This window comes from Symphalangus syndactylus, chromosome 3, assembly GCF_028878055.3.
Source record: "Symphalangus syndactylus isolate Jambi chromosome 3, NHGRI_mSymSyn1-v2.1_pri, whole genome shotgun sequence".
Taxonomy (NCBI): Eukaryota; Metazoa; Chordata; class Mammalia; order Primates; family Hylobatidae; genus Symphalangus; species Symphalangus syndactylus.
Genome location: NC_072425.2, coordinates 31,161,096 through 31,185,289, shown reverse-complemented (window position 1 = coordinate 31,185,289; position 24,194 = coordinate 31,161,096). Strand labels below are relative to the sequence as shown.

Genomic DNA, 24,194 nt, shown 5'->3' with positions numbered 1-24,194 from the left:
TTATCCTGTTTTTTCTTTACTTTCTCATTTTGTATTAAATATTTTCATATACCATTTAACACCTATATATTTCTTAGTTATCTTCTTGTTGGTATCTCTAGGATTAAAATATGCATGTTAACTCACTACTATGTACTTCATAATACTAACTCCATTCTAGTAAAATATAGAAACTTTGCTTCTGTATAGCCCCATTCCTTCTTTTCCTCCTTTGTGCTGTTATGTATGTGTATGTGTGTGCATATATATATATATATATATATACACATTCACATACATACATACTTATATATGTATATGTATATACACATATATACATTATATATACACACACACATATATTATCAGGTTATAAACCTAATAATGTTAATATTTTTTATGAAATCTTTTATCTTTTTAAGAAGGTAAGAGAATGAAACAAAAATATATAGCGTGAGTGCCATATGGTGCTGTATTTTCTTATAGCATTTACAGGTTAATATAAGACTCTCTTAAATTAACTTATGTATTTACTATTTCTGGTGGTTTTCATTTCTTCCTGTGGATTCAAATTACAACCTGGTGTCAATTCCTTTTGGCCTGAAGGACTATTTATAGTATCTTGTAAAGCAGATCTTCTAGCCACAAATTCTCTCAGCCTATTTATTATTTATCTAGGAATAGCTTTATTTAGCTTTCATTTATGAAGGACAGCTTTGCTTAATATGAATACTTTAATAGTTTTTTTCCTCAGTTTGTTTGTTTTGTTTTGTTGAGACGGAGTCTTGCTCTGTTGCTCAGGCTGGAGTGCAGTGGCATGATCTTGGCTCACTGCAACCTCCGCCTCCTGGGTTCAAGTCATTCTCCTGCCTCAGCCTCCTGAGTAGCTGGGATTACAGGCATGAGCCAGCATGCCCAGCTAATTTTTGTATTTTTAGTGGAGACGGGGTTTCACCATGTTGGTCAGGCTGGTGTCGAACTCCTGACCTTGTGATCTGCTGGCTTTGGCCTCCCATAGTGCTGGGATTACAGGTATGAGCCACGGTTCCCAGCATTTTTTCCCAGTATTTTTAATATGTCCTTTTGGTCTTCATTATTTTAGATGAAAATCAGGAATTAAAAGTATTGTACTTTCCTGTACATAGTGAATCATTTTTCTCTTTCTGCTTTTAAGATTTTCTTTGTCTTTGAACACTTTGACTATGATATGTTTAGATGTGGATCTTTTTGTATTTATCCTACTTGAAGTTTATTGTGCCTCTGTGCTATCTTAATTTTTTTTTCTCGAAGTTGGAGTTTTCTACCATTATTTCTTTTTTATCATCTTTGCAGATTTATTTCTGTGCACATATACATATACAAATATTTTTACAAGAATAGGGTCATACCATGAATACCACCCATAATGGTATCTCGATTGTCAATATAGGTGTGTGTAATTAAGACTGTGTAGCCTTCCACTGTGGATGTACCAAAATGTATTTAATTCCCTGTTACTGGACACTTTTGTTTCACTAATATGTAGACACTGTGTAAGCAATGTCTCAACATCTCTGCACCTCTATTTTTGGTATAAGTACTTCCTTAGGATGAAGTCCCAGAAATGGAATTGCAAGGTATAAAAGATTATTAATGTTTTTTAAGGCTCTAAGATGCCTTTACAGTGTATCTGTTACATCCTGCTTCCACACAAATTATTCTGTATAGCCAGTACCCAAGCTGCAGCTCTCAGCCCAGGTGAAGACAGCCAGGATGCCCCAGTCAATGCTCTTGCCCAGTCTGTCAGCCTTCAGGTAGTTTAGGAGCTGAGGCATACCTGGTATTCAAACATTCTCTTGGCATCACAAAGGATATTCTCTGGAATATCCTTTTCTTGAGGAATATTTTCACCAGAAATCCAGATGGGGGCAATACCTCTGCCATATCTGAGAATCTGTTCTGGTTCAAGGGCTATCTGAGTTTTGAACTTCTGAAAAATTTTATCTTTCCTGGATTCATGTTTTGCCATGCAATCCAGTTCTTCTTCAAGTGTGTCACCCATGCTCCCTATAATCTCTGAGTAATCTTCCTTTTCCACAACCTCAGGTGTAATCTTCATCTTCTGTTTCTACTACAATTGCAAATTCTGGAAAAAGGAAGTCGTGGTCTGGAATTATATGATCCAAAGGATCTGGTTGTGTACAAGCCTGCTTATGTGCCAATCTCCGGTCTAGGGTCTTATGCTCCCTGGTGCAGTAATACGCTTTGTGGCATCTGGAGCACGTTTTGGGGCCTAAGCAGCCACAAACCCTGCAGAGATGAGCACCAGACTTAAGTTAGAGACACACTGATTGTCTTGTTTCTGGGGGAGGATTCTCAGAAGGTGGGCCCATATGAGTAAAAATCATTTTTCCTGGGTAGCTGATTGGTGAAAACTCGCAGGCCAGCACAGCATGGCGGCTCACAGCAGCAGAAGAGGAAGATTCCGGGGTTGAAGTGTGTCGGCGTGGCCAGGCAGCAGCGCGTACACCTGCAGCAGGAAGGAGAGTGAGCGGCTGCACAGGGCGCAGGCCAAGGTCCAGGGCCCGGCAGCCCGGCCGCCCCCAGCCATGCTGGCCACCCGCCCCTCTACCATCAGTTCTTCAAATTTTTTCTTCCTTTTTCTTCTCTCCTCTCATTCTGGGACTACCATTGTATGTGTGTTGATATACTTGATGTTTTCCCAAAAGTCTTTAAGGCTGTATTCATTTTTCTTCAATTTTTATCTTCAAGGTCACTGATTCATTCTTTTGCCATCATGAATCTTCTGTTAAAGTCCTCTAGGTGAATTTCTCATTTCAGTTATTATGTCTTCAATTCCAGAATTTCTCTTTGGTTCTTTTCAATAATTCCTGTCTGTTTATTGAGATTGTCTATTTGTTGATTCAATGTTTCTATACTTTAATTTTTTAAATGTGATTTTTTTAGCCCTTTGTGCATATTTAAATAGCTGCTTTGATGTCTGTCTGATAAATCAAATGCCTAGAATCACTCAGAGGGAGTTTCTATCATTTCCCCTTTTTGTTTAGCATGAGTCATATTTTCTTTCTTTGCATATTTCATTTTTGTTGGTGGTGTTTTTGAAAACTGAAGATTCTAGTTATATATTGTAGCAACTCTGGATTCTGTATTTCCCCCCCTGAAGGTTTGTTCTTTTTAAAATTTGTTCACTGTTTAGTAACCTACCTGAGTTAAATCTATCTCCCCAGTAATATGGAGCTGCTGATATCTCTGCCCAGATTTTTTTTTTAATTCTTGTTTTCCTTTTTAAGACCGACTTCTTAAGGCTCATGCCTGTGTCTGTGTAGCCCACTAGTCAGCTAATGATAGGACAGAGGTTGTGCTGAAGTGCCTCAAGCAAGTAAGGATTCTGTCTTGTGCTGAAATCTGTGTGTGGGTAAGGGAATAGGTTCAAAGTTTAGGCCATTGTTAAGTCGACTCCAGCATTTTAATTTCAGCTAGGCCCTTCTGGGTCTCCTGTGCACATGTGTCCAGCCTCGGGGTCAGCCAGGATTGTGTACATAGTTTGTACTCTCTTTGGTCTCTGCTGCTCATATGTGCACCCTCAGCCAGGAATATGCTTGCCTTAACCGTGACTGTAATCTCAGACAAGAAGAGCCATTGGCTCTCCCTCCTCACTTGATGCCAGGATAATCACTTTCACCAGTGCTGCTGGATATGGGTACCTATTGCTCCAAATTGAATAAGTGTAGCTGTCTGTCCTCATGGACCTGCCATATCCTGGCAGAATCTCAGAACCAACTAAGCTGGGAAGAAGGTAGAAGTTAGGATCAGCCCCAGGTAAAGACACCACACTTCCACTGTTCTTACCCAAAGTTCAATAGTTTTTCAAACATAAATGCTTCTGGAATTGTGTGCCTTTAGTTGATTTCAAGAGGAGTGAAAGGGTTGTTTTATCAGTTTTGTCCAGCTTTATGGGTACTTTTTGGGGAAAATATTTGCTGGTCTCCTTCCTATACCATAGCCAGAAGTTTGAAATCTCAGGCTATAATTTTATACCCAGATTAACTAACCCTGGTCATGTGTTCTTACTATGCCGTGTGGCCTCCCTTATGTTGCTTTAGCATCTGACAATTTACAAAGGTTTTTTTCACAAGTATTACCTAGTACCTGGGACAACTCTGTAACATTTTTGTTTCTGTTTTTGCTTTTTCTAGTTTTAGAGCTGAAGCAATTGAAGTATAAGAGATACTGGAGATAAATATTTACAAAGAGAAAACTTGAGTTTGGACAGAAGGACATTAACCAAGAATGTAAAACGAATCAACGACTGTGCCAGAATAGGAACCTGGGTCTTCCGTTTCCCAGCTGAGGGTCTTTGTGCATCACCCACTCGCTTTCTTTTGGAAGAGGACTGGGGATAAAAATACTCCTCATCCCTCCTCCACCCTACCTCCATCATGGCCTTACTGGTATGAGGAAAAACACAAGTCAAAGGGCAATAGACCATTGGCACTCCCTGCCCCTAGAGGGTGCTGCTCTTTCTATAACATGAACAAAGGTTGCCTAGAAAGGTGATTTAAGTGTGAAAGCATTTTTTATTATGGCAATTGCATACATTCTTTCAATAGAATTCTAGCTGGATTAACCTCTCTTTAGTATATGGCTATTAATAATTTATATTATCTTTGATAATATAATTCTGTTTAAGGTGTCCATTAACATTGCTTTTTCTCAGGGACTTTCTGTCAACTCCTGGGTTTTAGTTGTAGTTTGTAGCAGCCTATTGAAGCATTCATGAGTGAGGATTTAATCAGGCAATTTTTGCAAAAATGAAGATCAGTTTTCAATGAAAGGAGATGACAAAATATTATAGTATTAAAATAAGTAGATATCTGTGTATCGTAGTTACAAAATGAAAAATAAAAATCCTTCCAAACTGCTCTGAAATTCCTCCTGCCTCAAAAATATGGGCTTTCTGATTCTTCTGGGGGGCAGATTTCTTTGTTTTGCTGTGATTTTTTTTGACGGGGAAACTTATTCTTTTTGTTTAAGTACAAATGTCAAGTTCAAAAGGGAATGTGTGGTGGACATTCTCTGGTTGCCCCCTAGACTCTCTGCCCTTCTCTGCCTTACTCTGTGCCCAAAGAGGTGACCTCTTAGGACTGTAACAATTAGCTCCCCTGCCCTTTGGCTTCTGGATGATTTGACCAATGAAGGTACTGGCAGGAAAACAGCATAGGAGGAGAGAGAGGTCGGTGGATTTGCTCCCCTAGCTCTTTTTCTGCTAGCCGTGTTTTGGCAGTGCCCTGATGCCTCCCCTAAAGACACAGGTCCTGTTGGGGGCCTTCTCCTATAGCTACAGGTCTCATCAGGTCCAGGTAAGGGCTCTTTCCCTCTACCTGTTTTGGCCCCGGGGTGGAAATGGCTTTGCACTGTTGCTAGTCCCTGGTGCTTGATCGGCCTCTGTTGCTTTGCCCTAGTCCCGCTCTCAGGTCTGTAAATAAACACTTGATGAACTTGCATGCCTTTCATCCCGTTTGAGTGCTGGGAACTGCTAGACTCAGCCTGATACAGCAAGCTTGCATTTGCAAAAAAAAAAAAAGAGAGAGAGAGAAAAAGAAAAAGAAGAGGGCCCATGAGGGTATCCTGAGACCAGCTTTGGTCTTAGCTCAGGCACTATTTTGCCATATGACCTTGAGTACGTCCTTTCTTCTCTCTGATTTTCAAATGGCTCATCAGTAAAAAGAGCAGCTAGGCCAGGCGCGGTGGCTCATGCCTATAATCCCAGCACTCTGAGAGGCCGAGGTAGGCAGATCACCTGAGCTCAGGAGTTCGAGACCAGTCTGGTCAACATGGTGAAACCCCATCTCTACTAAAACTACAAAAATTAGCCGGGTGTGGAGACACACAGCTGTAGTCCCAGATACTCAGGGGGCTGAGGCAGGAGAATCGCTTGAACCCGGGAGGTGGAGGTTGCAGTGAGCTGAGATCTTGCCACTGCACTCCAGCCTGGGTGACAGAGTGAGACTCCATCCAAAAAAAAAAAGCAGTTGGACAAAACCAGAGGCCTTTGCACAGTTTTTTGCTCATGTGCCACCAAACACATTCTGAAAAACTACATAATCAAATATTTTTTAAATTTTTCATCATGGTTTTAAATAGTTGTAAAGGGTGTAACATCCTCTGTATTGTAAATATTAATGTTTAAAATTAAACTGCTAACATCATTCCTTTAAATATATCCAATGGAATTTAAATATCACAGTAATTTTATACCCACCATCATCCATTGAAAAATTGATGAACAAACTCTCCTTTCACAGTTAGAAATTTTATGTTCCTCTTTCTCCTTTAAATCATTATTTCCATCCTACTTTCCCCATAGAATTTTATAGGAATGTCATATATTTTTTCTGCTGGTAAGTCTCATATGGATCATCATGTCATAATATCTAAATCAAAAATATGTTTGTAGGCAAAATTTTCAGAATTTTTCTATTTCCTGGGATAATAAGGCTTTAAGGGTTAAACATTTTTCTGAATTGAGATATCAACGCAATAAATTTTGGGATACAACTGATTAAAATTTAGATAATTGTTAAACAGAAAATGTAAAATTAATGGGAATTCATCTCTCACTGAGATGACTGGGGAAGGGTCTGGGGAGTCTTGATTAAAAGAACGTTTACTTTCCAACATTTGCCCTCAGACCTCTGTTTGGTGCTCTCTCTCCCCCTACCCCCAACTCAGGTTTTTTTCCTCTCCAGGCAATGTCTCGCGGTAAGGTTTGGGATGGATAAGAGACACACCTTTACTGTATCAAAGGGGAGAAGGGTAGCTGAGAAAGGGAAGGTGAGAAAGGAAATCCAGGTTCACATTTTCACATGGGAGTTCTCAGGCAGATCAGTTTTTTTTGTTGTTTGTTTTTTTTGTTTGTTTGTTTGTTTTGTTGTGTGTGTGTGTGTGTGTGTGTGTGTATGTGTCTTTTGAGACCGAGCCTTGCTGTATCACCCAGGCTGGAGTGCAATGGCATGATCTTGGTTCACTGCAACCTCTGCCTCCTGGGTTCAAGCAATTCTCCTGCCTCAGCCTCCTGAGTAGCTGGGATTACAGGCACGTGGCACCACACCCCACTATTTTTTTTCCTTTTTTTTTTTTTCACTTTAAGTTCTGGGATAAATGTGCAGAATGTACAGGTTTGTTACATAAGTATACATGTGTTATGGTGGTTTGATGCACCTATTAACCCATCATCTAGGTTTTAAGCCCCGCATGCATTAGGTATTTGTCCTAATGCTACCCCTCCCCTATGCCCCCACCCCCTGACAGGTCCTGGTGTGTGATGTTCCCCTCCCTGTGTCCATGTGTTTCCCCTCATTGTTCAACTCCCACTTATGAGTGAGAACATTTGGTGTTTGGTTTTCTGTTCTTGTGTTACTTTGCTGAGAATGATGGCTTCCAGCTTCATCCATGTCCCCGCAAAGGACATGAACTCATCAGTTTTTATGGCTGCGTAGTATTCCATGGTGTATATGTGCCACATTTTCTTTATCCAGTCTATCATTGATGGGTATTTGGGTTGGTTCCAAGTCCTCGCTATTGTAAATAGTGCTGCCATAAACATATGTGTGCATATGTCTTTATAGTGGAATTATTTATAATCCTTTGGGTATATACCCAGTAATGGAATTGCTGGATCAAATGGTATTTCTGGTTCTAGATCCTTGAGGAATCACCACACTGTCTTCCACAATGGTTGAATTAATTTACATTCCCACCAACAGTGTAAAAGCATTCTTATTTCTCCACAGCCTCTCCAGCATCTGTTGTTTCCTGACTTTTTAATAATTGCCATTCTAACTGGTGTGAGATCACACCCGGCTAATTTTTGTATTTTTAGTAGAGACAGGGTTTCACAATGTTGGCCAGGCTGGTCTCAAACTCCTAAGTTCAGGTGATCTGCCTGCCTCCCCGTCCCAAAGTGTGGGATTATAGGCATGAGCCACCGCGCCTGGCCTAAGGCAGGTAAGTTTTAGGAAATCGTACACATAGAAGCTGAGAATCTAGAAATGGAGTATCTTAAAACTGTGTGTGGCAACTCTACCTGGGAAATTGTAACCCCTGTGGATGGGCCCCCTAATCTTGAAGGCCACTGGGCTTGGTGGTATCTGAAGGGCACCCCTGAACGAGTAGCTTCACAGAGTCATGTCTCAGAGGGCCAGTTCTGGAGTTAGACTAATACCCTGTATGACTTGGGCAACTTCCTTCACAGAAGCTTCGTGCCTCAGTTTCCAGTTCTGGAGTTAGACTGATGCGCTGTATGACTTGGGTAACTTCCTTCACTGAAGCTTCGTGCCTCAGTTTCCTTATGTGTAAATTGGGGATGTATACAGCTCTACCTTACAGGAGATTCTTTAGGAGTTAAGTGAGACAATCGTTTATGAAGCACCCGGCATATGGCAAATGCTCAAAACGGATTCAAAGGATTCAAAAGATTCCTCCCGACTCTGACACACTCTGGGAAAGGGCCCAGGGAACCCTGAATCCCTGTTCCTCCATCAAAGTCGTATTTTAAGGCAATGAGCTGCCATTATAAACATCTTGGTGTCCCTGTAATGAAAAGCAGAGTACTCCAGGATCTTTGGCTCATTTTTTTTTATTTGGTGTTTTGTTTTTGGTTTTGGTAAATTTTACTGTCTACTGAGGCTTTTCTGATTTTTCAACATTTATCCACAGGTCTTGACCTTTACTATCTCAGAGAGGTTGATATTTCCAGTGATTCATGCTTTAGAAGCAATGGGCCATGGATCTCTAAGTCTGGAGACCAGCTTGGCTGTCTTAACAGGGCTCCCCCATTTCTCAGAGAAAGAATTATAACCAGGCTATATGTGCAGGCTGTGTGAGCCCAGAAAATGACAGTTCCTGCTTTCCAGGAATGGGAATAAACAGATATTCACTGTACTCTCCTGGAAAAACTGAGGTTGCCTAGGGGCCAATTTTGAATCAGGCAATCCAATATTTGAGCTTTTTGCCGGAGAAACAAAATGAGACATTGATATGATAAGAAGTTGCTAACTGAGTCAGTTTTGCTGGCGGCCTGCTCTGATGTGACTTCTGTGCTAACATTATTGCTCAGACACCAGGCCCACACAATGGCTACCCTGCTGACTGCCACTTTGCCACCGGAATGTGGGGCCTCCCTGGCACATCAGCAGGCTGAGTTCTGAATTCTCAGTTTCATTTCCTACTGATATAGCAGAATGCTGCTGTTTTCCTTTTATAAAGAAACCATTGGTTTATATTGCCCCTTATTTGGGTTTCTTCATTACCGTCTCTCAGAGTACAGTTTTAATTTATAGAATCTTGGCAGCTTTATCTAAATGATTTCTTATTTTGAAATTTAATTTTATTCTGATATTTTTTAGAAGAATGAAAATCGGTGATGAGTGTGGTAGATCGAATGTATTGATGGTCCCAGTTCTGTATCCCTTCCTGTATTCATGCCTGATGCTGTGTAATTGTGCATATTCTACCAATCTGACTCAGGGTCAGCTATGGGACTTGTCTTTACCAATGGGATGCTAGCAAATGTGATTTAAACAGAGACTTGAAAAGTGTCTGCACAATTGAGCTTGTCTGCTTTTGTTCCTCTGCCATTACCAAGTGCAGGTGCCTGTGCTAGCCTGCTGGAGGATGAGAGACATGTGGACCAGAATCAAGTGGCCCCACTTGTCCCAGTCAACCTAGATTAGCTAAGAACCAGCTAAGCCCAGATATGTAAGCAAGCCCTGCTAAGACAGAAAGAACCTTTCAACAGATCTGTGGACTCGTGAACCAAATTCTTGCTCATTATTTGAAGCCACTGAGTTTTGGGGTTGTTTGTTATATAGCATTGTTGTGATAATAGATAGTGGCTTAGAATATGCAGTGGCAGACCTGCCCTTCCGGGGCAGAATCCAAGGGAACACAGCCCATGCGCAACACCTCCCAGGGACTCTGGAAACAGTGAGAAACAGAGAAGGAGGGAACCTTACTAAGGAGACTCAAACACTTCCACTGTGTAGGCAGGTGATCCACATCAGTGAGATTCAGCAGAGTAAAGTAAATATAAGTACAGGCTCCAGAGTTGGGCTCCTGGGTCCAAAACCCAGGTTCATTTATGAGCTTCATGTTCTTGAGCAAGCTACTTTACCTTTTTGTGTCTCTGTTTCCTCCCTTGTAAAACAGATAGATATGTCATAAGGTTGTTAGGAGGATTAGATTTAAAAATTTTTTTCAATTTATTTTTAATAACACATGTATACATATTGATGGTATACAGCATGATGTTTTGAAATGATGTGGAGTGGCTAAATTGATCTATTTAACAAATGCATCATCTCACATGCTTTTTTTTATGGTGAGAATACTTAAAATCTACTCTCTTGGTGATTTTCTTACCACATTTTCTTTATCCATTGATTTGTTGATGGACAGTTATGTTGATTCCATATCCTGGTTATTATGGATAATGCAGCAGTGAACATGGAAGGGCAGATACCTCTTTGACATACTAATTTAAATTCTTTTGGATCTATATCCAGTTATGGGATTGCTAGATCATATGATAGTTCTATTATTAATTTTTTGAGAAATCTCCATACTGTTTTCCATAATGGCTGTACTAATTTACATCCCCACCAACAGTGTACCAGGGTTGATTTTTCTCCACATTCTCACCAACACTTATCTTTCATTTTTGTTTTTATAGTAGCCATTCTAATAAGTGTGAGGTGATATCTCATTCTGGTTTTAAGCTGCATTTCCCTGATGATTAGCAATGTCAAGTATTTTTTCATGGACCTGTTGCCCATTTGTAGGTCTTCTTTTGAGAAATGTCTAGGTCCTTTGCTCTTTATTTTTTTCTCTTTTTTTCTTTTGAGACAGAGTCTTGCTCTGGCACCCAGGCTGGAGTGCGGTGGCATGATCTCGGCTCATTGCAACCTCCGCCTCCCAGGTTCAAGTGATTCTTCTGTCTCAGCCTGCCAAGTAGCTGGGACTATAGGCGCATGCCACCACACCTGGCTAATTTTTTGTATTTTTAGTAGAGACGGGTTTTCACTGTGTTGGCCAGGATGGTCTCGATCTCCTGACCTTGTGATCTGCCCGCCTCAGCCTCCCAAAGTGCTGGGATTACAGGTGTGAGGCACTGTGCCCAGCCCCTTTGCTCATTTTTTAATAGGGTTATTTATTTTATAGCTATTGAGTTACTTGAGTTCCTTACATATCTGGGGTATTAACCCCTCATTGGATGTTTGGTTTGTAAATATTTTCTCCTATTTTTTTAGGTTATCATCATTCTGATGATTGTTTCCTTTGCTGTGCAGGAACTTTTTAGTTTGATGTCATCCCATTTGTCTATTTTTGCTTTTGTTGCCTATGCTTTTGGTTTCATATCACCAAAAAATTATTATCCAGACCAATGTCATGGAATGTCTCTCGTTTTCTTCTAGTAGTCTTACAGTTTCAGGTCTACTTTTAAATGTTTAATCTATTTTGAGTTGATTTTTGCATATGGTGTGAGATAAGGGTCTCATGTCCTTAGGTATGTGGATATCCATTTTCCCGACACCATTTGTTGAAGAGACTGTCCTTTCCCCATTGTGTTCTTGGCATCTTGGTCAAACATCAGTTGATCTTAATGCAGTAGGAATGGCTCAGTGCAAGCCCTAGGTAAGTATTTGTTAAATAAATAAATAAAGTGTGACCTCATTTCTACCCACAGGCTGATCAAGCCTGGGGGATGTCTGGATTGCGTTTGTCTTTTGGTAGGAAGGATATATTTGCATCATGGAGGGGCTGTTTCCCATTTCATGTAGTCAAACATTGACTTCTGAAGAACTGAATGCATACTCAATAGCTCTCAAAAATCTGGGGAAAGACCATGTTTTCCTTTTGAAAACTCATGCTATTGTATCAATATCCTGGGCTTAGTTAATTCATCTTAATATGTTTGGGGGCAGTGCTCAATGTGAGATTTCAGGAAAGGCAGGGGGAATAATGTTATCCATTCTTTAAGAGGCAGGGAAGGGTACACTACATTTCAGAAAGATGTCCATCCCAAATTATTGAAATAAAAGTTTTGATGCTTAGAGAGGTAATCCTTAACTACTTGAAAAAACTCAGCTAAAAATATTTCTTTCTTTGAAGAATCTCCAATGCCATGACTGTATTGCATTATTATTATTATTATATTATTATTATTATTATTTTGAGACAGAGTCTTGCTCTGTTGCCAAGGCTGGAGGGCAGTGATCTCGGCTCACTGCAACCTCCACTTCCCGGGTTCATGTGATTCTCCTGCCTCAGCCTCCCAAGTAGCCGGGATTACAGGCACAGGCCACCACACCCAGCTAATTTTTGTATTTTTGGTAGAGACAGGGTTTCACCATGTTGGCCAGACTGGTCTCCAACTCCTGACCTCAGGTGATCCACTCGCCTTGGCCTCCCAAAATATTGGGATTACAGGCATCAGCCACTGCACCAGACTCCATTATTTTTAAAAGTAACAGATGCAAGTCAAAATCTCATTGTCCTGCTATGGTAAGGAAGGCACAAGGAGTGTGTGTGTGTGTACATGTGTGTGCAGAGAGGTCCTTTCTCCTGAGTAAGAGTCTCTGCTGTCCCAGAGAGAAAAATGAGATTGTGCGATCTGAGCAAGAGCTTAACCTCCATCCTCCTGCTGCGTTCTCTGACCACGCTTTTCTCCATCCCTCCCCTCCTTCTCCCCAATAGACATAGGTCCTTAACCAGAGCCTTTTGGGAACAGGTAGAAGGTAGAGAGATTTGAATTGAGTAAAACTGGAAGAATGTAACCATCCCCATGTACCCAGATAATGGAAAGAGGAGTAGCCATTGTCTAGAACTCAATTAAATCCTTATAAGCAATCACATGAAATCTTTAATAGCAGCTCTAAATTGCTAAGAAATTTACTGTTGGTGGGCAACCAGGGGCAAGACTACACCCTTGGCACAAGAGTTGACAAAACGTCCATGGAAACTGCCTGGACGCTCTTAAGGAACACGAAGGACCTGAAGACCTAGCTGTGATGTTAGCTACTGGGGGGTCACTTATGTCATGGATCATGAAAAGGTCATATTTAATGTACAGTTTTAAATTGAGATGGCACTTTGGGAGGCTGAGGTAAGCAGATCATCTGAGGTTAGGAGTTCAAGACCAGCCTGGCCAACATGGTGAAACCCTGTCTGTACTAAAAATACAAAAAAAAAAAAAAAAAAAAAATTACCTGGGCCTGGTGGCGGGCGCCTGTAATTCCAGCTATTTGGGAGACTGAGGCAGGAGAATCACTTGAACCTGGGAGGCAGAGGTTGCAGTGAGTGGAGACTGAACCATTGCACTCCTGCCTGGGCAACAAGAGTGAAACTCCGTCTCACACAAAACAAAAAAAAAGAGATTCTCTGGTTCATTCTTTATAGCTGTCTTAAAAACTACCCCAAAATATAGTGGCTTTAAATAATAACCATTTTATTATGATTCTGAATTCTTGGCCAGGAATTTGGACAGGGTGTGGAGGAGCTGACTCGTCTCTGCTCCACAATGTTTGGGACCAGGGGACTTAATGGCTGGGAGGTGAGTCAAAAGCTGAGGACTAGAATGATCTGGAATCTCTTCACTCACTGAGTGCCTGAGCAGGGAGGACTCAAAGACTAAGACTGTGAATTAGTTCTCTAATTAGTAGCAAATTATCACACACGATGGTTTAGAACAATACACATTTATTATCCCACAATTTGGATGGGGAGGACTCTGCTCATGAGGTTGCAATCAAGGGCTAGTATTTCATTGCAGGCTCAACAGGAGAAGGATATGCTTCTAAGCTCACTTACATAGTTGTTGGCAGGATTCAATTCCTTTTGGGTTGCTGGACTGAGGGTTAATGTTCCTGGTTGCCTGCTGGGCAGAGGCTGTCCTCAGTTCCTTGACATGTGGAACTCCCATGCACGGCCACTTGTTTCATCAAAAGTGGCAAGACAGAGTCCACTAGGCAGATGGGAGGTATAATCTCGTGTAACATAGTCACAAAAGGGACATCCCCTCACCTTAACAGTGTTCCACTGATTAGAAGCAAGTTATGGTCTCACCCTCACCAAGAGGAGAGGATTATGCAAGGGTGAATACCAGGAGATGAGGGTAAGGGGAGGGGGGCATCTTAGAGTCCTTCTGCCACAGATGCCCACCAGAGTGGCTACACATGTCCTCTCAACATGGCTTAGCTTCCTCACAACATGGCAGCCTCAGGGAAGTTGGACTTCTTACAGAACAGCTCAGGGATCCAAGTCTGAGCAATCTAATGAAAAAAGTGGAAGCAACATTGTCTTTTCCTAGACTTCCATAGTCTTCCTTGAGGAAGAAAGATGAGGTTACATTGTAGGAGCACGTGGGATGGCTGAGGTTGTCCCAGCGATCTTTGTTCTCTGCCAGTCAGTTTTATGTGGACAATAAAAGGATGACACGATAAAAGGAAGTATGACCTGCTAAGGTTGACTATATAAATGATTACTCAAGCAACGACACTATGGATAGTGAAAGGGGTGCTATTAGTAAATACGCTGAGACAACAGGCATAAACCAGAACTGGCCAGGGCAAACTAGGATGCCCGGTTAGCCTAGACCTGCCAATATTCTCTCTGTTCCCACAGGCTGTGGGGAAGTAGTGTCACTTTATCAGGTGGACTTAGCTTGGGAATCCCAAATGTTATCCAGCAGGGATAAGCACAGTGGTTCTTCACAACAGTGGGGCTAAGAGCACTGTGGAGAGGCCCATTATGAGAAGGAACATGCAGTCAGGAAGATGACTGAGGAGGAATGCAAGACAAATATTTTTCAGTTACAAACAACAGAGTCTTTCCTTAAATTATTTTAACAGAAACAAAACAAAACAAAACAAGCAAAAAGAATATGGATTGACACACATAACTAAAAAGTTCAAAGAACTACAGCTTCAGGTCTGGCTGGATCTAGGAGTTCTAACCATGTCACTGGGACTGTGTCTTCCCATAGCTGGGCTCTGCTTTCCTCTGTGTCAGCTGAATTCAGGCAAGCTCTTTCCACATGGCACCCTTTGGTTCCTCTAAATTTAAACTATATCCTCACAGTCATCTCAAAGGAAAAGAAAACTTTCCATTCAAACTCTTAAATCTGGATCTCATCGGCTTGGCCTGTCATATGACCATCTTGCCAAGGGGATGGCATACATGATTAGCCAGGCCTGGGTCATTTGCTGATGGCACTCAGGGGTAGAGCAAGTCCACCCAGAACACATAGACTGATCAAGAGAGAAGGCTTTTTTCTCTAAGAAAAATTGAGACACTGTCACCAGAACGGGGAGGATGGAGAACAGATGCCCTCTATAGCCCTGTTTCCCAATAAACTAAAAAACAGGGTAACCTTCAAGGAGGAAGAGAGAAATCCACCTTTAGATTATAACTGCCCAGATGCTAGACCTGGCCAATTCTGGCATTTACTTATCATGCCAGCAATAGGACGTCAGTAAAATTAGTTGTCTCATCACCCTTCGACAGGTGCAGAAAATGCAGCATATTGGCAGAGGAGGAGGGTAGATTTATCAGTTATCTATTGCCACAATAATGCTGTGTAACAAACCACCTCCAAAACTCAGTTACAAAAAACAATAAGCATTTACTTAGCTCTTGAGTCTGCAGGTTGGAGATTTAATCTGGATAGTTCCTCTAGTCTGCTTTGAGCTCTCTCACTCTCTGGGGTAGCTGGCTGTTGGTCGGGGGGTCACACATGTGGTGATCAGCTAGAATAACTAAACTCCATTTCATTTTTCTCTCCTATTCTTCCAGCAGACTAGCTTGGGTATACAGTTGTCCCTGGGTATTTATGAAGAATTGGTTCCAGGAACTCCACAGAAAACAAAATCTACAGATGCTCAAGGCCCTTATATAAAATGTTATCATATTTGCCTATAACCTATGCACATCCGCCTGTAAATTTTAAATCGTTTCCAGATTACTTACAATACCTAACACAATGTAATGCTATGTAAATAGTTGTTATTCTGTATTGTTTAGGGAATAATGACAAGAAAAAAATCTGTACATGCCCAGTACAGATGCAACCATCATAGGCCTAACTATATTTTCAATCCATGGTTGGTTGAATCTACAAATGTGGAACCCATGGATACGAGGGACAACTGTATTCTCACAGTGAAGGCATAAGGGCAAAAGCAAGTGTAAATTCAGTTGCACAAGCACTTTTATTTTTTATTTATTTATTTATTTATTTATTTTTGAGACGGAGTCTCGCTCTGTCACCCAGGCTGGAGTGCAGTGGCGCAGTCTCGGCTCACTGCAAGCTCCACCCCCCCGGGTTCTTTTATTTTTATTTAGTTATTTTTTTGAGATGGAGTCTCATGCTGTCGCCCAGGCTGGAGTGCACTGGTGTGATCACAGCTCACTGCAGCCTCAAGCTCTTGGGCTAAAGTCATCTTTCCACCTCAGCCTCCTGAGTAGCTGGGACCACAGGTGTGCACCCCTATGCCTGGCTAATTTTTAAATTTTTTGTAGAGACAGGGTCTCACCCTGTTGCCCAGGCTGGTGTTGAACTCTTGGCCTCAAGCAATCCTCTTGCCTCGGTCTCTCAAAGTGTTGAGATTACAAGTGTGAGCCACTGTGCTTGACCTGCACAAGCACTTTGAAAGTCTCTTCTTATGTGAAATTTGCTAACATCCCACTGTCCAAAGTCACATAGCCAAACTGGGATTCAAGGAATGGGAAATAGAGTCTATCTTTTTAGTGAGAACTGCAAAGTCACATGACAAAAAGGGCTAGACTTGAGGAGGTATGCAGAATTGGTGCCTTTAATGCAATCAATTTCCCACAAAACAAAGAGGGTAGGGTAACTTCTTATGACTCTTTAAGGTTGCTAAAGATAGATGTATGGATTTTGTTTCTCAACAGAGTTAGCATGAAATTCAGAAAGGATCAATCATCATTCTACCTCTATTAAAGCAGCTTTTAAAAACAGTCTTTAGCCACTGTAGAAAATGTTATGGTGATTCCTCAAAAAGTAAGAAATAGAATGACCATAAGATCCAACAACTCAACTTCTGAGTATCTACCCAAAAGAATTGAAAGCAGAGAACTGAACAGATACTTATACATGAATATTCATAGCAACATTATTCACAATAGGTAAAAGGTAGAAGCAACCCAAGTGTCCATCAATGGATGAATGGATAAACGACATGTGGTATAGCCATGCAATGAAATATTATTCAGCCTTAAAAAGGAATGAAATTCTGATACACACTACAACATGAATGAATCTTTAAGATTCATTGTGCTAGTGAAATGAGCCAGATACAAAAGGACAAACATTGTGTGGTTCCCCTTATATGAGAGTGCTTAGAATAGTCAAATTCATAGAGTGATAGAAAGTAGTACAGTAGTTGCCAGGGGCAGGTAGGAGGAATGGGAAGTTAGTGTTTAATAGGTGTAGTGTTTCCATTTGGGATGATGAAAAATTATGAAGATGAATAGTGATGGTTACACAACAATGTGAATGCACTTCATATCACTGAACTGTACACTTACAATGTTTAAAATGGTAAATTTTATGTTATATATATTCTTGCACAATTTTTTTTTTTTTTATTTTGAGACAGAGTTCCGCTCTTGTTGCCCAGGCTGGAGTGCAGTGGCACAATCTTGGCTCACTGCAACCTCTGCCTCCCGGATTCTCCTGCCTCAGCCTCCCTAGTAGCTGGGATGACAGGCACCTGCCACCACACCCAGCTACTTTTTTGTATTTTTAGTAGAGACGGGGTTTTACCACATTGGCCAGGTGGGTCTCGAACTCCTGACCTCAGGTGATCTGCCCGCCTCAACCTCCCAAAGTGCTGGGATTACAGGTGTGAGCCACCGTGCCCGGCCTCACAATTTTTTTTAAAGTTCCTTCTCTTGATGTTGCTATTCAAAGTTTTGGTTGTGCCAACAATCAATCAACTAATATTGTTTTGCTGCCTTACCTAATAATTGTAGTGAGCTGTACTGGCCATAAAGAAATCATTTGCTCAGTCCCTTTCTTCAATGACCTCACAGTTAAGTTGGGAGAGTGGAATGTTAAAATAGAATAGCAAGGCCCAAAGAGTTTAAGAACCAATAATACAAGGCAAGGAGGTAACCACACCAATGATGGGCCAGTGACTACCACAGAACCTGAGAGGCAGGGAGCTTTTAAAAATTCAAATACCCAGATTCCGCCGGGATCAGAAACTTGAGATTGAAGAGAAGCCGGAAAACTTGTACTTTTCAAAAGCTCCCAGGAAATTCAGATGCCTAGCCAGGGTTAGAGAATCCCTCTAAACTCTACGCAACAAAATTAATTTTAGGGGGGGAAAAACCTGTTTAAAGAATTACAGCTTACTGGGAACACTGGAAATTGCAAAACTTAAAATAACTTTTACCTGGTAGAAATAAGCAAGAGAAAATAAAACACAAAGACTAACACTGCGTCCAGTAAATATTGACTAAACATTGGTGGAAGACCCTACATCTGCATGACAAAATTGAGATCATAAAATTTGCCTAGGAAAATTGGACCTCAGGGGAATAACAGCTACGAAAGAACATATTCATGTTACGAAGAAAGATAATCAGCAAATTTTCATGTTGACAAGCCACTGATCAATGAATCAAATTTTTTTCCATTGACTATACAATGAAAAGACTCCATTCTGATGAAAATAATTTCAGTGTAGGCTTCTAGCTTTTTCAAACATATCAGATATTTCACTTTTGTTAACTTGTTATTTTGAAATAATTTCAAAATTATAGAACAGTTGTAAGAATAGGACAAACACCTTTTGCATACCCTTTGTTCAAATTTGCCAATTCATATTCAGTCACATATAATTGCTTTATCTTATAATATATGTATGCATATAGACATATACATATGTGTATATATTTTTTGAGAGTTGCAGATAATCATGTGCCTTTCCATCAAAAGTGTGTACTTTCTAAGAGTGAGAAGATGATTTTACACAACCAGAAAATGATGATCAATCCAGAAATTTAACATGAATACATACTATTCTCTAATATACAACTATATTCAAATTTCACCAATTGTCCCCAAAATGTCCTTTATAGTAATTTTTTTCCCACTCTGATCCAGGAGCAAAAAAAAAAAAAAAATGGTTCAAGATCACTTTTTGCATTTAGTTGTCATACTTATCTCTTTAGTCTCCTTTAATTTGAAACAGTTCCTTGGTCTTTCTTTGTCTTTCATAACATTGACATTTTTGCAGAATACAGGCCAGTTGTTCTGTAGAATGTCCCTTGATCTGGATTTGTCTGATGTTTCCTCATGATTAGATTTGGGTTATGCATTTTTGGCAGGAATTCTGTGTAAGCACTGTTGGTTGTTGGTGCATCCCATCAAGAGTCACATCCTGGCAGTTTGTCCAATTACTGGTGAAAGAAACATTCCATTTTACTTTTCTATGCCTCACTCCCCTCATCTGCTAATGGAGATAACTGAGGGACATAGCTGGATGGCTTCATGGCTGAGCTGTCATTCCAACATGTCCTGCCCACTGGATAGTTTTGCAGATGGAAGCCGTTGATATCAACATCATCATTAATATCACCATCTCGACTATCTAGGATACCTACTGTGTGCTGGCATTCATTGTTTTTTCTAACCCTCATGTAAAACATGCACGTCTGTGTCGTTATCCCCATTTAACAGTTAAGGAAACTGGGGCTCAGAGACAGTGGTGTGATGTGCTCAGGATCACATGGCTGGAAAGGGACTGAGCTGGGATTGGAACCAAGTTGGGTCTGAGTCCAGACAGAGCCTGAGCCCTGTACTATGACACATTGTAATTGCATTCACAAGTGTGTTTCTCAACAGAAAGGATGGATTATTAAAGCCTCCTTTAGGAGCACCAGATGGTGAAGGAGGAAACGAGGTGGACAAGCTCTTGCCATCTTTATTCCTTTTCTTTTTTTCTCATGGCCTGGGTCCATATCCTTGCTGAGATCTAGCTGAATTAAAATCAGGCCTATTGCCATAGTGGGGGGCACTGCCAACTTGATTTGGGGAAGCTGCCTTCAAAGCTGACTTTGCTCCCTTCTCGGCTGTCTAGCCCTGCTCAAGTGAGGTGACTCCACCCTCATCCCATCCCAGAGCCTGAGTTTCCTTACACATGTTGAAGTTGATATGGGCTGGAAATGGTAATCATAATTGCCATGCATTGGGTGCATAACATGAATTAAGGCTTTAAATAACCGTGTGGTGTTAGGTACCTTATTTCGCCCAATTTTACAGATGAGAAAAACTGAGGCTTTTATAGTGGCTAACGTTACAATCTGCACAGGTCTAAGTGCAGAGACTAGATGAGATCTTCACTAGGATGCCAGGCTTTCTCTAGGCTTCAAGGGCTGGCAGGCTCCATGGAACAGGTTTATGAAATATAAGAAGCATTTATTGTTGACTCCTGGGATGGGGTACATAGATTTTTGCCTCAATGCTGATTTCGTATCTGGGCAATCAGTTTGATCTCTTTCTTTCTATTTGCCAGTATCTTGTCCTGGATCTTCTTTCTCTCCGTTTTCCCTCCTGACTCACCTCCCTGGGGGACTGCCAAGGCCTAAGGTACCTGCTTCTCTGGAGACTTCCCCATGACCTGCAAGGTCCCTCCTTGAGGAAGTACATTGCTGCTGGTTGATCCCAGCTCCTTCCCAACTTCTCCCTGTGCGGGGATGGGGAGGTAGAAGAATGGAAGAAAAGAAGAAAATTCCAGAGCAAAAGTTGGAATTTTGCACCAGATCAAGACACTTGAGCCTTAAAATGGGGGTGACTGTCATTTCTCTGCCTACTTTGGAGAAATAGTCAATCAAAAGAGAAAATGCTGCCAACTTGTTTGCTAAGGAATTTTCTAAGACCGGATTGTGTGATTTTTTTCCCCCTTTGTGTAGAGACTTGAAAGCCCAAGTCACTCTGGCTGGGCTGTCACAAGAGAGCATTTCCCTTGTGTTTTAGGCTTAAGGAAAAATAACTCAGCTTGAGGAAGAAAACACCATTTTGTGAAGTCTTAGCCTTCATTCTTTTCCATGCCCTTTTGAGCCGACTGTTTCTCTATAAAGGCAACTTCTCCACCAAGACCTACCCACCAGATCTTAGCCAAGCCCCCATGTTCTGTTTGGGACCCAAAGGCTTCTTCTGAGGCAGCTCCCACCACCTGCTTGTGACACAAGTTTGACATCTGCCCAACACCTACTAGAAAAAGCTTCAGCATCGTAACCTCCTGGGTTTTTCAAATGTTGCCAAACTCTAGCACAAAGAAATGCAGCTTTGGTGTCTCCACATCACCTCCCCAGTCTCAGCGAACGCTCACGGTCCTCTATGAGCAACATTGGAGGGTTCTGCTCAGCCCCCCACGTCCCTTCTCTCAAGGCTGGGTCTCAAGAGGCTCTGTGTGTTTTGGGACCCTGACATCTTTGGCCGCAGAGGATCAGCTCCTGGTGGCACCTGAGCCAAGCTTGACTCACTCCGTTCTCTCTCCTGAATTTGGATTGAGCACAGAGACTCCAGTCAGTACGTGCTGCACTGAGAGGATGGTATGCTGACCATTTTGACTTCGTGCCCAGGGAAGCAGAGACGACCCCCAACCCGGAGAGAGAGTGGGAAGGAGGGAGAAGTTAGGACTGAGATGTCAAGAGACCTGTGGCCCAGGGTGATGGAGAGAGAAAGCCCAGGTCCTGAAACTTTTCTAGTTCCTGGCTCCGAATCCCCCCGAGGCTTTGTTTCATTTCCTGCCCTTGGATACCGTGATCCACCTTCTAATTTTCCTTTTTTTTCCTGTTTGTTTAGCGTGATTTCTTTTCTATTGGTTACAACTGAAAGAGTGTTGATAAGACTGGTAGGTTTTAGAATCCCCATTTTTCAAAGACAGACACTAAAGCTCAGCGATGAAGCCCTGAGGCCAGGATCACCCGGGTAGTGAGGGGCAGGGGAGATTCCACCTGCCGACGTGTGTGCTTTCTCTACACGAGACACTTTCTTTTTTTTTTTTTGAGATGGAGTCTCACTCCGTCGCCCAGGCTGGAGTGCAGTGGCGCGATCTCGGCTCACTGCAAGCTCCGCCTCCCAGGTTCATGCCATTCTCCTGCCTCAGCCTCCCGAGTAGCTGGGACTACAGGTGCCCGCCACCATGCCCAGCTAATTTTTTGTATTTTTAATAGAGACGGGGTTTCACCATGTTAGCCAGGATGGTCTCGATCTCCTGATCTCGCTATACCAGACACTTTCTGAGGACTTTACGCGTTACATCATTTAATCCTCAGAGCACCCCATGAGGTAGATAAAACTGTTAGCATCATTTTATTTATTTTACTTTATTTTATTTCTTTTTATTTTATTTTATTTTGAGACAGAGTCTCGCTCTGTCGCCCAGGCTGGAGTGCAGTGGCTTGATCTTGGCTCACTGCAACCTCCGCCTCCCGGGTTCAAGTGATTCTCTTGCCTCAGCCTCCTGAGTAGCTGGGACTACAGGCGCATGCCACCACACCTGGCTAATTTTTGTATTTTTAGTAGAGACGGGGTTTCACCGTGTTAGCCAGGATGGTATTGATCTCCGGAACGTACGATCCGCCCGCCCTGGCCTCCCAAAGTGCTGGGGTTATAGGCGTGAGTCACCGAGCCTGGCCTATCATTTTAAAGATGAAGAAGTGGGGGCAAGAAGTTGAGCCATCTGCTAGAGACCACACTGCAGGTGAGGAGGACCAGAGCCAGTGAACCTGGGAACTGATGCCAGGGGCTGGGCTCTTAAAATGATGTAGTAATGCTAGTTCTGGAGGCAGTGGGCTAGGCATGGAAGGAGTTAAAAGTTTCCAGAATTTGATAAACTCACGCACGCCGAGTTGAACCATAGACCCTCAGAAGATGGTAGAGCCTGTGGGGGTCCCTCCTGGACCACGCTTCCACCAATGTGAGCATCTGTTCTTCCACACCCCTGACCAATAGTCATTTTTCCAATGCTGTATGACAGAGCCTGCTCCATCATAGAGCAGGTCTGGTCTTGTCCCCTGGGCGATCACAAAATATGTTGGCTCCTCCACCCACACACCCTCCCCCTTGAAGCTCTGCCCAGAGCTCGCCTGGTGTTTGTGGGGGTCCTCTCCTTCTCGTGGCTTCCCCATGCTGGTCACAGTGTCATTGCTCTTGAAAGTGAGGGGGCTCAGATATGACCACAGTGCACCTGATGGGACCACAGCCACCTTATGCAGTACCTAGCCACTTTCTTGGGCAGGCCCTCAGGACACTCCAAAAGTTCCACAAGGTGAGTGTACCCTCAGTTAATTCCTGAATGGAGACAAACCACGGCTCTGGGTGATTGCATAGTTTCTGCGGTGGTTTGGGAAATATGTGGGTTCATTTATAAACTGGATTTTGTCAGGAAGACTTCAAGCTCAGCCATTGTCCCCTGAGGATACCCTTCATGGCCCATCTGGTACAGAATAAAGAAAGGACGCACTCTCCAAGGCCGAGACCCCTGGGGAGGAGAAGCCTCTATGGCCGAGATGTGCTGATAGAAGGCCCAGCTCCTGGGACCCATGGGTGGTGGAGAAACAGAAAGGGCTTGCAATGATTCCAGAAATAGAAGTTTGAGAAGGACGATTTGCTTTCATGGGCCAGAGGTGCCTGAAGACAGGCTGTGGATTATTCCAGGTTGGTGGTCACTGATGCTCTTGAGTGAAAGCCACAGATTTTCTCCCCCAAAATGCACATACAGACATACATTTGGTTAAGGAGTAGTTCTTGGTTCCCCAAACCAATGCAAAGCCCCCATTTAAGAATCCCTGCTCTAGAGAGAATCTGCCATCTAATTAAGACCCTCCTGGAATCTTCGCTGACCCCCGCCCGGGCTGGGTGGGACCCTTCCTTGAGCTGCACTGAGCACCTCACTGTTGGCACTGTACCGCAAAGGTTTTAAGAAGCTGGCCCTTGGCCGGGCGCGGTGGCTCACGCTTGTAATCCCAGCACTTTGGGAGGCCGAGGCGGGCGGATCACGAGGTCAGGAGATCGAGACCACGGTGAAACCCCGTCTCTACTAAAAATACAAAAAATTAGCCGGGCGCGGTGGCGGGCGCCTGTAGTCCCAGCTACTCGGAGAGGCTGAGGCAAGAGAATG

General features: G+C 42.4%; 1 pseudogene; it reads right to left on the bottom strand.

Moving 5' to 3' along the window:
* Positions 1–1,637: 1,637 nt before the first annotated feature.
* On the bottom strand, positions 1,638–23,063 carry LOC129478466 (programmed cell death protein 2-like; annotated as a pseudogene).
* Positions 23,064–24,194: the final 1,131 nt, after the last annotated feature.